The sequence below is a fragment of the Mustela putorius genome, unplaced genomic scaffold, assembly GCF_011764305.1.
Source record: "Mustela putorius furo isolate JIRA1106 unplaced genomic scaffold, ASM1176430v1.1 tig00003850_pilon_pilon_pilon, whole genome shotgun sequence".
Lineage (NCBI taxonomy): Eukaryota > Metazoa > Chordata > Mammalia > Carnivora > Mustelidae > Mustela > Mustela putorius.
Genome location: NW_025422002.1, coordinates 2,905,609 through 2,917,788, shown reverse-complemented (window position 1 = coordinate 2,917,788; position 12,180 = coordinate 2,905,609). Strand labels below are relative to the sequence as shown.

At 42.3% G+C, this 12,180-nt stretch overlaps 1 protein-coding gene across 3 annotated transcripts in view; it reads right to left on the bottom strand.

The window, feature by feature from the left end:
- CNTN4 (contactin 4) overlaps window positions 1–1,084 on the bottom strand; it is a 936,335-nt gene extending 935,251 nt beyond the window's left edge. For all 3 annotated transcript variants that reach the window (XM_004738394.3, XM_013053943.2, XM_004738395.3), the window contains exon 1: window positions 832–1,084. The gene's annotated coding sequence lies outside the window, so the exon portion shown is untranslated. The remainder of the gene's footprint in view (window positions 1–831) is intronic.
- Between the last annotated feature and the right edge of the window lie 11,096 nt (window positions 1,085–12,180).

Sequence of the window (12,180 nt, the reverse complement as noted above, 5' to 3'; positions counted from 1 at the left end):
GTTGGTGTCTGCGGGGTGCCTGGCGCAGATCTCGTTGATATCAGGGTCCGAGGAGGCTACAAGGCAGTTGTCTTTGCCATGCAAAAGAAACTGCAAAAACCCCGAAGTTACTGGAGATTATTACTCCACCCCTACAAGTTCCCTGGGCAGAGCCTGGGTATACCAGGTACGTGCACAAGAGCGGGGACCTGGATTCGCCGCTGTACCCCCGGCGTTTAGCACGGAGCCTGGCACACAGTGGGCACCACCAAAATCAGGGTCTGTTCCAACAGGGCTCCTTCCACCACCGCTACCGGCTCCTGCTCCCTTAGGTCCTAAATCCCTTCGAACACTAGCTTAAGTCCGCCTTTCTCTAACGTGGGCTGCACAGCTGGGCAATCGGAGCCCCCGGGTATCAACATCAGAAGGAAACTTGCCAGCACGCACGGAGAGGGGGCAATAGCCTGAACCAGTTGGAGAAGCTGATTTTAACGATTCCTGAAGCATTACGCGCTCCAGGCTACTTGTTCTGTAGCTGCCTTGCAGCGCAACAAACTTATTTTCTGACTAAAAAGAAGGGTCGCCGTGGGATGAAGGTGGCGTCGTCGGTGCCCTGCCTCCTCGCGCGTTCAGGGCGCTCAGTTCCAGCTGCGCCGACCCCGCAGGGCTGCCGGGCTCAAGGCAGTACGGCCCACAGACCCCGTCCAGCCCTGCAGGAGTGGGTGCCCCAGGGAGCCCCTTTTCACTCCGCAGCCTCCGAGGACCACGGCTTTCCTCAAAACCCGAAAACCGGAGCGCCCGGGGCAGCACGCGCCGGCTGGAGCTGACCCTGCCTGCTCGCGCCTCACTTACCTCCGCACCTGAGCGCAGCGCCCGCTACAGCCTCCCAGGAAACGGCGTCGGCAGAGCCCGAGGGTCCCGCTGTAGTGGCGAAAGCTTCCCACTTGCGACCAATCCCGGTGTTGAACCCGGTGCTCCGTCTGGTGCCGCGCTCTCCTCGCTCCCAGCGCTCCCGGCAGCTCAAAAAACCCGGCGCGGCAGAGTTCAAGCAGCCGGCTCCTCAGCCTCAAGGAGGCGGAGACGCGTGGAGCCGAGGAGAGACACGGGGAGGGCGGGAGCCCGCGCGCAGCCGGGCTGAGCATGCTCAGTGCGCGGCGGGAGGAGGCGCGCGCCCGGGTGCTGCACCTGCCCGGCCCTCCCTGGCCCAGCCCCGGACAGAAGGTCCCCAATCCCTGGGCGCAAAACTCGGGTAGGGTGCCTCACCTGAACCCGAAGCACCCGACGACAACCCGTTCTGGCGCAGAGGCTTACAGGATGTGCTTCTTAGCGATCAGGAATATACAGCAGTGATGCTGCCGGCCTTTGCAACCCGAGTGTAGGGGCACAAGGAGGCTCGACCTGTGCGGATGCCCAAACCTCTGGCCTCCGTAGACAGGAAACTCGAGGAATCTTTAAGGCGCCCTACCCAGGGTAACAAACGCTTCTGCTTTGGAGCTGAGAATTGCCGAGTACAGGGGGATGGGGGGGGGGGGACAACAGTGAACTTGAGAAGCCGGAAGAGGGGGCTTTTGGAAGGTTTTACCTACTTGTCCTTAGGCGAAGGACACTGGCCAGACAGCGTTTCCGACCTGAACTCTCATACAGTGTGCTTTCAAGCTGGAATGTGTGTGTGGGAAAGGAAACGGTTGCGATGAAATACGTACAAGGATCAATTTGTGGTGTGTGGGGGGGGGGGGCGCACATTGAAATCTTTGTTATTCAAAAGCATGTGCTTGGAAAATGACGTTACCATGATCTTTCTACAGTGTGAATCTACTGTTTTCTTGCAGAAATGGCTGTCTTCATCCCCAACTCCAAACCTCAGGGTAACCGTAGAGATTGGCAACAATGTCCCAGCCCCTCACGAACCCTGTGCAAAGTTAGTCTGACAGGCAGAGGAAAGCCAGCCAGGTCGAATTCATTGGCATGCATTTCCAGCAACCACAAGAGAAGCCCAGGCTCCTCTCAAGGGAAAAAGCCCCAAGGGCTTTGCTGAACCCCAGTCTTTCTGTGCGTTGTTCAGTAGTTCAGAGCTACATAAACAGCTTCTGACCATTTCTACAATCACATAAACCCACACTGACATCTCCATTATGTGGAAAAGATGTTAACTGGAAAACTATTTTTGAACTACTGTAGTAAGCAACCAACTCCTACGGATACATGCAGCTGCCTTGTTCACACAGTTTTGTGTTTTTTTTTTTTTTTTCCCATTCCTATTCAGGCAGTGGGCAAATTCAGAAGTGTGGTATGTATTGTTGTGGTCAGAATTTTCACCACTTGAAATTCCATGTCTTTCCTTGTTGCTGAGATTAATGCTAAAGAAAGGAGTTTTTGCTATTGTTCCCCAGATTTCTTGATGGCTTAAACTTGGAGAGAGATTTTAAGTCCCCCTCCCCCTGCCCACTTGGTGTATTTCTGTAATAACAGGCACTTTCACAAAAAGGGAATGTTGGGTAATGCAAGAATCTTCCATGGTAAATAGTTAAGATGAATTGTTCTTACTCATTCTGAAGGCTTTTGTGGTCCTGCCAGAACAATGACTTATAATGTAATGTCTTTGAGACTATTTTTCTGCCACTAGTCTCTTAAAATTATACATATGATTTTCAGTAAAAATACATAAAGAAAAAACAAAAGGTCTAGCCAGAAATTCTCCAGAAAATATTCCTATGTATACATGCATACTCTTAACATGTTCAGGGGAAAAGTGATGCTTTAAACTCGAAATAAAATTTCAAAGAGAAAAGAATAAAGTATACTGTCACATTCTACCAAAGAAACTATAAACTGAAGCAACTTTCAAAGTTTTATTAACGTTTAGGACAAAGCCCCTTAACAGTGTTTTCAAATTTCAAATTTAAATAGTTTTATTTTCATTCTTTCCTTTTACCCTTCTTCTATTTCTATTATAAGCTAGACATTGTATTCTAGTAGGTGCTAGGAAACTAAAAATGACCAAAACTTAGTATCTGCTCCACAGTTTACCATGTAGTTGGAAAGACAGGCACTATGTATCAGGAGAGACAGATTTGGGTCATGTTGAGGGGATGTCAGTTAAACATTGTGATGAGAGGCATTTTTTTTGCCATCAATAGGGCCACACAGATCAAATGCTAAGCTTGATCAGCACCTCCCCAACATTTTCCAAAAAGAGCCGCATGCCCAGCATTTCCCTGAGAAGAACAGTGGCTAGTTTAAAATACAACAAATAATTCAGTCCCCTTTTCCAATCCCACAAGGAAGACATGAAGCTCAACTGCCACCTCTGCCAAGAAAGAAAGCCTCTCACTGAAGCTCTCTGGAGTGTTCTTAGGAGAACCAGCCCCTGCCAGGAGACAAGAATGGTTTATTTTGACAACATCCTCACATGTGTGTCCCTGCATATCTGGGACCCTGGCTGTGTGTCAGTGTCTTGCTCAGGGAAGCTGTCATTGGGATTCTGGGGGGAGGGGGGGATGTTCCAAACAAATCAATTAATGCTGCCAGCAACAAGTTCAATACCACAGCACTAGGTCCCCCTGCTTTATATCAGTGCAAGAATGAATTATTGGTGCTCATGTAATTTGCAACTAATCATTATAATGAAATGGAAAATTTCTCTGGTCCAGGTAGCCTAGGTCGCATCTAAGCAGAGAGCTGCAAAACCTCTCCCCGTTATGTGCCCTAAAATAATTACTTATACACATGTGTGAGGTTTTACTTCCAGGTCTTTTAATACAGGGCTATCTATGTGGACACAAGGTCACCCCTAACTCTCGTTAAACCAATCTGAACAAAAGTGTGATGATTCTTAAGGGAAATCAACGCTGAAAATGCTTTTGACTTTTCGGAGACATGGGCAGAATACATCATTAGGTTAGACTCAACATGTAACAGTTCTGAAAACTCCAGATAGGACATCTATCTACTCCTGTTCTTCCTTTCCCCTACATCCGGGGCAATGGGAGAGTGGTAGGGGTGAGGGGGAGGAGGAATAGCTTTAATATAGGAGGAGGAAAAAGGAAGAGAACTACAGGAAAAGAAATTTGTCTCTTCCGACCAATCTAATCTGATTCCATTTTCTCCCTAAATCTGGCCTCCTGGGGAATTAAAAAAAAAAAAAAAAAAAAAAAAAAAAAAAAAAAAAAACCTCAAAAACACCACCCTGGGATGCCTGGGTGGCTCAGTTCCTAAGTGTCTGCCCTGGGCTCTCCAGTAGGGCATGGGCATCTGGCTCCTTGCTCAGCAGGGAGCCTGCTTCTCCCTCTGCCGGCCTCTCCTCCCTGCTTATTTGTTCTCTCCCTCTCTTTCTCTCTGACAAATAAATAAAATCTGTGAAACAAAACATAACAAAACAAAACACCACCCTCTTTGTTCTAAAAACTTGGAAAACGTCATCCAATGGCAAGGGTGCCTCAATGAGAAAAAATGTACCTTAGTTTTGTAATTTTTGTGTATTTTAATGTATTGGGTACCTGGATAGATCTTCAGGTATAAAGCACTACTTCTATCCTATATGCAGTTTTAAAACTACCTTCAACTTCATTCTAATCAAGTGGATAAAGCATTATTTTTCAAAAATTCTGTTTTTTTTTTTTTTCAAAGAATTGTGTCTTAAAGAGCTTTGTGCTCGCTGTTGAAACAGAGTATAATAAAACAGAACTCAGATAAGGACTTTAAGACCAGCATTCCAAAGCTTCCTTCCATGCAATTGTTTTAGGTGACTGATTGATGCTTGAGCTTCAAACTAAGGGCATCAGAATAATAATGGCCGCATAGTGTGATAATGATAATTAGCACACAAAAGCATAGTTAATTGCCATGAAGGTTATGACATAGACTGACAGACAGAGTCAAAGTAAACTAGAAGCCTGACACCCCAGTCAAGACTCCTTCATAAACATGGCTGTGAGACTCCCCCCTGAATTTAAGCATAATGAAGTGGAATTAGGAATCAATCAGCTGTGCTCCCCTGCACTCTTTTTCTAGATTTTATTAGATTCTTTACATGAAATACAAAAATAAAAGTTCAATAAGTGCTTACTTTGCAAAAGTATTTAGTTGATTTTTTTGTTGTTTGCAGTAGTTACGTTCTGTAAACTCTCTGTGAACACTAATTAGTGACGACTAAAACCATTGCTCTTAGGAGAAATATGTTCCTGTGAGCCTCTGGTGACAAGATCTTCATAAACCAGTCAAGACCAAACCTCATTTTATGTGTGTTTCTTTTTTTTTTTTTTTTTAAAGATTTTATTTATTTATTTGACAGAGAGAAATCACAAGTAGATGGAGAGGCAGGTAGAGAGAGAGGAAGGGAAGCAGGCTCCCTGCTGAGCAGAGAGCCCGATGCGGGACTTGATCCCAGGACGCTGAGATCATGACCTGAGCCGAAGGCAGCGGCTTAACCCACTGAGCCACCCAGGCGCCCCTTTATGTGTGTTTCTGCTTAAAGACACTGTATTTAATATATGTCATTGATTCATTAACACTAACGTGACGGCCAGAAGCAAACTCATGCCTGAACCAAAAAAAAAAAAAAAAAACCCACTTTTTTTTAAGATTTTATTTGTTTTTTTTTTTGGACAGAGAGAGACACAGCAAGAGAGGGAACACAAGCGGGAGGAGAGGGGGAGGGAGAACAGGCTTCCTACAGAGCATAAAGCCCAGTGCCAGGCTGATACCAAGACCCAGGATCATGACCCAGGATCATGACCCAGGATCATGACCCCAGCCGAAGGCAGCTGCTTAATGACTGAGCCACCCAGGTGTCCCATGCCCAAACAAAACGGATCAAGAGTATGTATTTTCACTCTAAGGCATAGCACATGGAATTCTTGCCCTTGGGAACATAAGACCTTACATTTCAGGCCACTTTAAATAGCATGATGACCAATAAAAAGCACACAAATTCAGAAAATGGGGCAGCAAACGGATTGCAAAAGAGAGGCTGTTTACAATAGGAAACAGGAAGGCAGAGCATCACCTTCAGGTAAAAACCACCACCTGTATCCCGTCCCTGTAGACTTAATAGACTTCAATGGGGAAAGCAGGCAACTCAAATGTTTCACTGCTCTATGTCCACAAATGACTGCATAAGTGCCACAAGTATTGACTTTGGGGTTACAAATAAATCTTACCAAGTAGGCAAATTTGCAAATGATTTTTATATATGCAAATATGGAATCTGTGAATAATAAAGATGACTATACCAAATATCCCCTTTAAATGGCTAGCCACATTAGTCTGTATGGTACGTGATTCAATTTATATATCCCTTTCTACATTCAACTGTTTTCGGAACATGGTATTCTGAGGTAAAAGGTGTATTTTGTACTATCAAAGACTGTCTTCTGCCAGCTTCCTCAAGTAAGTGATACATCACAATCACATATGATTTATCTGTTTATTATAGACCACAGTCATTTTGTTTTGACTTCCAAAGTGGATTTTGGTGTTTTTGTTGTTCTTCAACATTATAATTCAGACAGCTGTTCACAAAGTAAAATAATTTCAAAAACTAAGATAAAGTTAAGGATAAACAAAGATGAAGCATAGTAAACTGAAAAGTGTGTCTTTTTAGGAACTGAGAAAACTGGAATTCTGGGCTTGGCCCTAGAACAATGTAATCCTAGATGAACAGAAGACTGGCAAATATCTATACAGAAGGCTAGGTGCAGAGGAAACAAATCTATGGGCTGAAATTAATTAGTCAGATTCTACTTATCAGTTTTTTTTTTTTGTCGTTGTTGTTGTTCTATTAAAAATATTTAGGAAGAAAATGGTTTTTATACAAATGCTTTATAAATATTGTTAAAATTTCCAAACAATAACAACAGGTATTGTTAACAATTCAGGTTTAAAGTCTCAGCCCATGTTGGAAATTTTATAAGCTACCCACCACCAATCCATGCTATCTGGTATTCATGTCCTTCTTTAATTCCTTTCAACTGTTGGCTCGACTTATTGATTCACTATTTTTGATTCACTAAAATGATGGGTGTCACTTGCAATGTTAGGTTACACAAAGACTGTGACTACCATCTTGAGTGCTCTCTCTCTCTCTCTCTCAGATTTCCAGCATCCACATTGTGAAGAGAATCAATCAGCCTAAAATGGTAAGACCCACAGGGCAAATAACCAAGATCTACCAGAATTCATGGGAATGACTTTAAAGGTGGAATTGTTAAGTCTTACCAACAATGTGTTAGTGAGCTTGGAAGCAGATTCTCCAATACCACTGAAGTGTTAAAATAATTGAATTACTGGCCAACACATTGACTTTGACTTCATGAGAGACCCTCAGCCAGAAACACTCCCACTAAGAGGTAACCTGAATTATAGACACCCCCCCCAAAAAAATTTGAACAATTCATGTTTATTAGTTTAAGACCATGGGGTTTGCTGTAATTTGTTACATAGATAGCTAATTTACCCACCCCCAAGATATTCTGATTTAATAAGTTTGGGCTACAGTCTGGATATATGAGTTTTACAAACAAACCAAGTGATTCTAATGCATGTGCTTCCCCGACAACTCTTTTATAAACCCTGGTATTTAGAGATGAAAGAGTTACAAAGGAATTAGAGAGTTCATTCCATCATACACCTTTCATTCTGTTCTAAACAACTGGTACTACATCCACATAAGCATGATTATATATTTTCTAAAATATATATTCTAAAATATTTCATATTGTGCATATTTTCATATTGTACATATTGCTTCTTTACAATGTGTCCTGCACTTTTTTCCTATCACTAGTTTTTGATGCCCCAATTTGTTTAAATCTGCTTAGTATTTCATTTTAGAATATGCTACAAATTAATCTATTTTTAATTGTTGAACAGTAAATCATGTATGATCTGCCATGATAAATAAGCCTTTGAAAATCATATTGAAGTTAAATTTTATGTACATCCTTAGTTACTTCTTTAGAGCAAATTCCTGGAATTTGAACTACCAGTTGAGAAAGTATTGTGATTTTGTTCATTCTTAATTATTAGATTCTTTTGGGAATATATCCATAATTTACAAAAATTAAATGTAGGTAAGCGCTCTAGATCTTATTCTCAACACCCTCAAAACAATTTAGCAAATTATAATGAAAGAAGATTCAAGTCTAAATTCTGTAAATATAAAAACATAGCAAGTGGACATAAAAAAATCATTCAAACTGAGCGCAGCCAAGTGCCAACTCTCTGTCCTACAGGCTCTCCAATAGCACTTTAAATGGAAGATTCACTAGAGGCAAATACTACAGTATTATTGCAAGGGCAGGATATAGTTAGCATTTTAATTTGAGTCAAGTAACAAAATGCTCTGAGAAGTATTCACAGTTGGGGTCCCAGGGTCCTGGGATCAAGCCTTGCATTGGGCTCTCTGCTCAGCGGCGAACCTGCTTCCTCCTCTCTCTCTGCCTGTCTCTCTGCCTACTTGTGATCTCTATCAAATAAATAAATAAAATCTTTAAAAAAAAAAAAAGTACTCACAGATATCATTGCAAGCATAAGCACAGGACACCATTCCCAGGAATATAAGCTATTGGGCACACCAGATTCTCATACCATGTTCTGCAGAGCAACATTCATTGCAATATTTCTAGTCAAACCCGTATCTTGAGCACCACTTATTTCACCAAAGAATAATCACAGTTACCTTCAATTACGCCAATTAACAAAGCTTTTATCATTGATCTTAAATAAAGTTAATTGAATCTCACGTGGTTTCTGATAAGAGGCATTTAGATGCCAACTACCTTCATCTGGAATGTATATCCTTGATTAGGGAACTAAAAATGTTAACCAAACCTGGCAAGAAGGTAGGGTAAAATGAACGAACACACACACACACACCCATAAGCCATATATCACGTTATCACATTATGCTAACATTTTCAAGTAACTTGAATGCAACATGGTAAAGTAAAACACATTTTTAAGATTATGTTTATTTAGTTTATGAAAGTTTGTATCAATTTACTTTTTCACTAGTGGTATATACTTCCCAGTTCCTTGCATACTCGCTGAGTAATATAACTTTATCATCTTTTCAAATTTGTGGACATAAAAGTGTTTCTCACTTTTCTTTACTGCCACTGAGGTCAAACTTTTTACATGTGTTCATTCGTTATCTGTATCTTCTGAAATGCCAGTTTGTGTTCTTTGTTCATTTACTTGAGTGTTAACCTTTATCCTAGAAATTTGTTAAAGTTTTTGGTATATTTAAGATAAGATTTTTTCTGTTGCAGATATTTCCTTGTGTGTTTTTTTTAACTTTAAATTTTACATATATTTTACATTTTGTAAAAAGATTTTATTTATTTATTTGACAGACAGAGATCACAAGTAGGCAGAGGAGTCAGGCAGAGAAGTGGGGGGAGCAGGATCCCCACTGGGCAGAGAACCCAATCTGGGCCTCCATCCCAGGCCCCTGGGATCATGACCTGAGTGAAAGGCAGAGGCTTTAACCCACTGAGCCACCCAGGTGCCCCTATATTTTACATTCTTGTATGCTCAAATGTATTGCTTTTTCTTTATGTTTCTTTTTTCCAGATATGTTAAGATACAATTGACACATAACATTGAGTAAATTTCAAGTATACAACCTGATGTTTGGTAGATGGACATACTGTGAAATGTTTACCACAGGAAGGTCAACACAATCTTCACATCACAGAATTGCCCTTTGTTGTTGTTGTTGTTGTTCTTATGGTGAGAGCATTTACAATCTACTTTCTTCATTCCTTTTTATATTTTTTCTTTTGTTTTATTTCACTCCTCTTACTGAATAGTTTTAAATCATGTCTCTAAGTTCCCTGATTCTTCCTTTGACTCGATCAACCTGCTGTTGAAGCTTTCTATCGAGTTCTTTCCATCAGCCACTTTGTGCCTCAATTCTGAAATTTGTTTGCTTCTGTTTTATGTTTCTATCTCTTTGTTGAATCTTTTACTGTGTTCTTGTGTTGTTTTCTCGATTTATGTAAACTGTATCTGTGTTCTCTTGTAGCTTTCTGAGCATATTTAGAGGAATTATTTTAAAATTTTTTTAGGTAATTTGTTTATGTTCATTACTTTGGTCTCAGTTACTGAAATATTACTGTATTCCTTTTGTGATACCATGTTTTCCTGATTCTAAATGATCCCTGTGGCTTGTATAGGTGTCTGCACATTAGAAAAAGCAGTCACTTCTTCCAGACTTTATGGACTGACTTTGGTTAGGAAAAGACCTTTACGGGAGCCTGGGTAGCTCAGTGGGTTGAAGCCTCTGCCTTTGGCTCAGGTCATGATCCCAGGGTCCTGGGATTGAGCACCAACCGCATCAGGCTCTCTGCTCAGCAGGGAGCCTGCTTCCTCCTCTCTCTTTGCCTACCTCTCTGCCTACTTGTGATCTCTGTCAAATAAATGAATAAAATCTTAAAAAAGAAGAAGAAGAAAAATAAAGACCTTTACCTATGGTTGGGTCCATGCTGGAGCATGCTGTGACCCTTGTTCTAGTGGTGTAGTGTGCTAAAAGCAGGGGTGTGTGACTGCTGCAGGTATGGGCAACATAATGTCCCATTGGCTCAAGTTTTAAAGTCCATGACATTGACAGCTGTGTGATTCTTAGCAAGAGCTGCAGGGGTCCCACAAGGGTGCAAGGGTTGTAGGTCCTCACTGACACCTCTATTTCAAGCCCCTAAGGCCCAGGGTAGGCAGCTGTAGTTGCCAGACCTAGCGATGTGCTTGACTGCGCTGGCCACCTTCAGGTACCTGTGTAGTAGAAGGGGCCTGCTGTAGACATACACTTAGTGGCAAGGGTTGAGGCTTGCTGCCAGGACTGGGGCCAGTTGCAGGAACACTAGCAGCTGCAAGAGTTCTAGCTCCCAGCATGCACTCCTGTAGCTGCAGACTCTTAGCACCGGCATGTGCAGAACAATGGAGGCTAGTGACAGGAGTCTGGTCAGCAGCGTAGAGGTTCATAGCTACAGGGGCAAGCTAGGGGTGCACACACAGGTTAAGATTCAGCTGTGGGCTGGTCTAGGTCAGTGCATTCTGGGTGTAGCCATAGAGGTTCCCTAGGGTGTTGGGGAGGGAGCAGAGAGATACTTACGTAGATAGTGTCTGTGGATGCAAAAACCTGTGGGACAAAATTCTCAGTGGCAAAATCAGCAGGGGTTGCACAGTAATTCTGATGGCCATTGGTTTCTCCAGTGGAAAAAGTTTCTGGGGTCCTCTCAGAAGACACTCCTTTTGTGTGACTAATATTGGTAACCCCTATCTTTCTTGTCCCTAGCTATCTTTACATGAGTCAACTTGGCAGGCGGAACCACAGTGGATCCATCACGCAGTGCCCTCAAAGGCTAGGGAAACAGTTTGCTAACTCCATTCTCCCAGTCATATGTAGGGCAATGTTTCTGAGCTGGGGAACTCCCTCTTCACACTCAGCAGTGCTGGCCTAAGGAATAAGTAAAATTAAACTCCTCTTCCGAACCTTTTTGTACAATTATTCTTGGGATTTTTGTTCCACTGCATTTCTGAAGCTTCTTAAGTGAACTCCTGAGCTCTCCCAGAGCTACTTTTGTTTGTGAATAGCTGTCTAATGGTTAATCTTTGTGGGGTCACAGAAACTGGTTCCCCCTCCCCCACCGTCTTGGTAACATCATCCCTTACATTTCTCTCTTCAATGTCATATTTTTAAACTGCCTAGGGGCGCCTGGATAGCTCAGTTGGTTAAACATCTGCCTTTGTCTTAGGTCATGATCCTGGTGGTCTCCAGGATCAAGCCAGCCTCCTCCAGGCTGTCTGCTACAGGCTCCCTGCTTGGCAGGGAATCTGCTTCTCCCTCCCTCTCTGCTCCTTTCCCTACTTGTTCTCTTTCTCTCTCTCTCTCTCAATAAATAAAATCTTTAAAAAAAAGAAAACCAACTAGAAAAACAGGCACATGGGAGGTGAAATTACTTTTAAGTAATTTTAAATAATTAAAACACACACACAATTAAAGTCTCTAGAAGCAGTTTTAAGGGATGACATCAAATAAAGAAACATTTATTCACGAAAATTTAGTAAAACTCAGAACAGCGAGTCTAGATTTCAATCATGATATCAACCCTCCACCTCCCTAATCCCACCCCTGCTGGGGCTCAGATTAACAGAAAATCCACTCAGGATGGGGTTAAGAATGTGGACACCCTCACCCCCAGC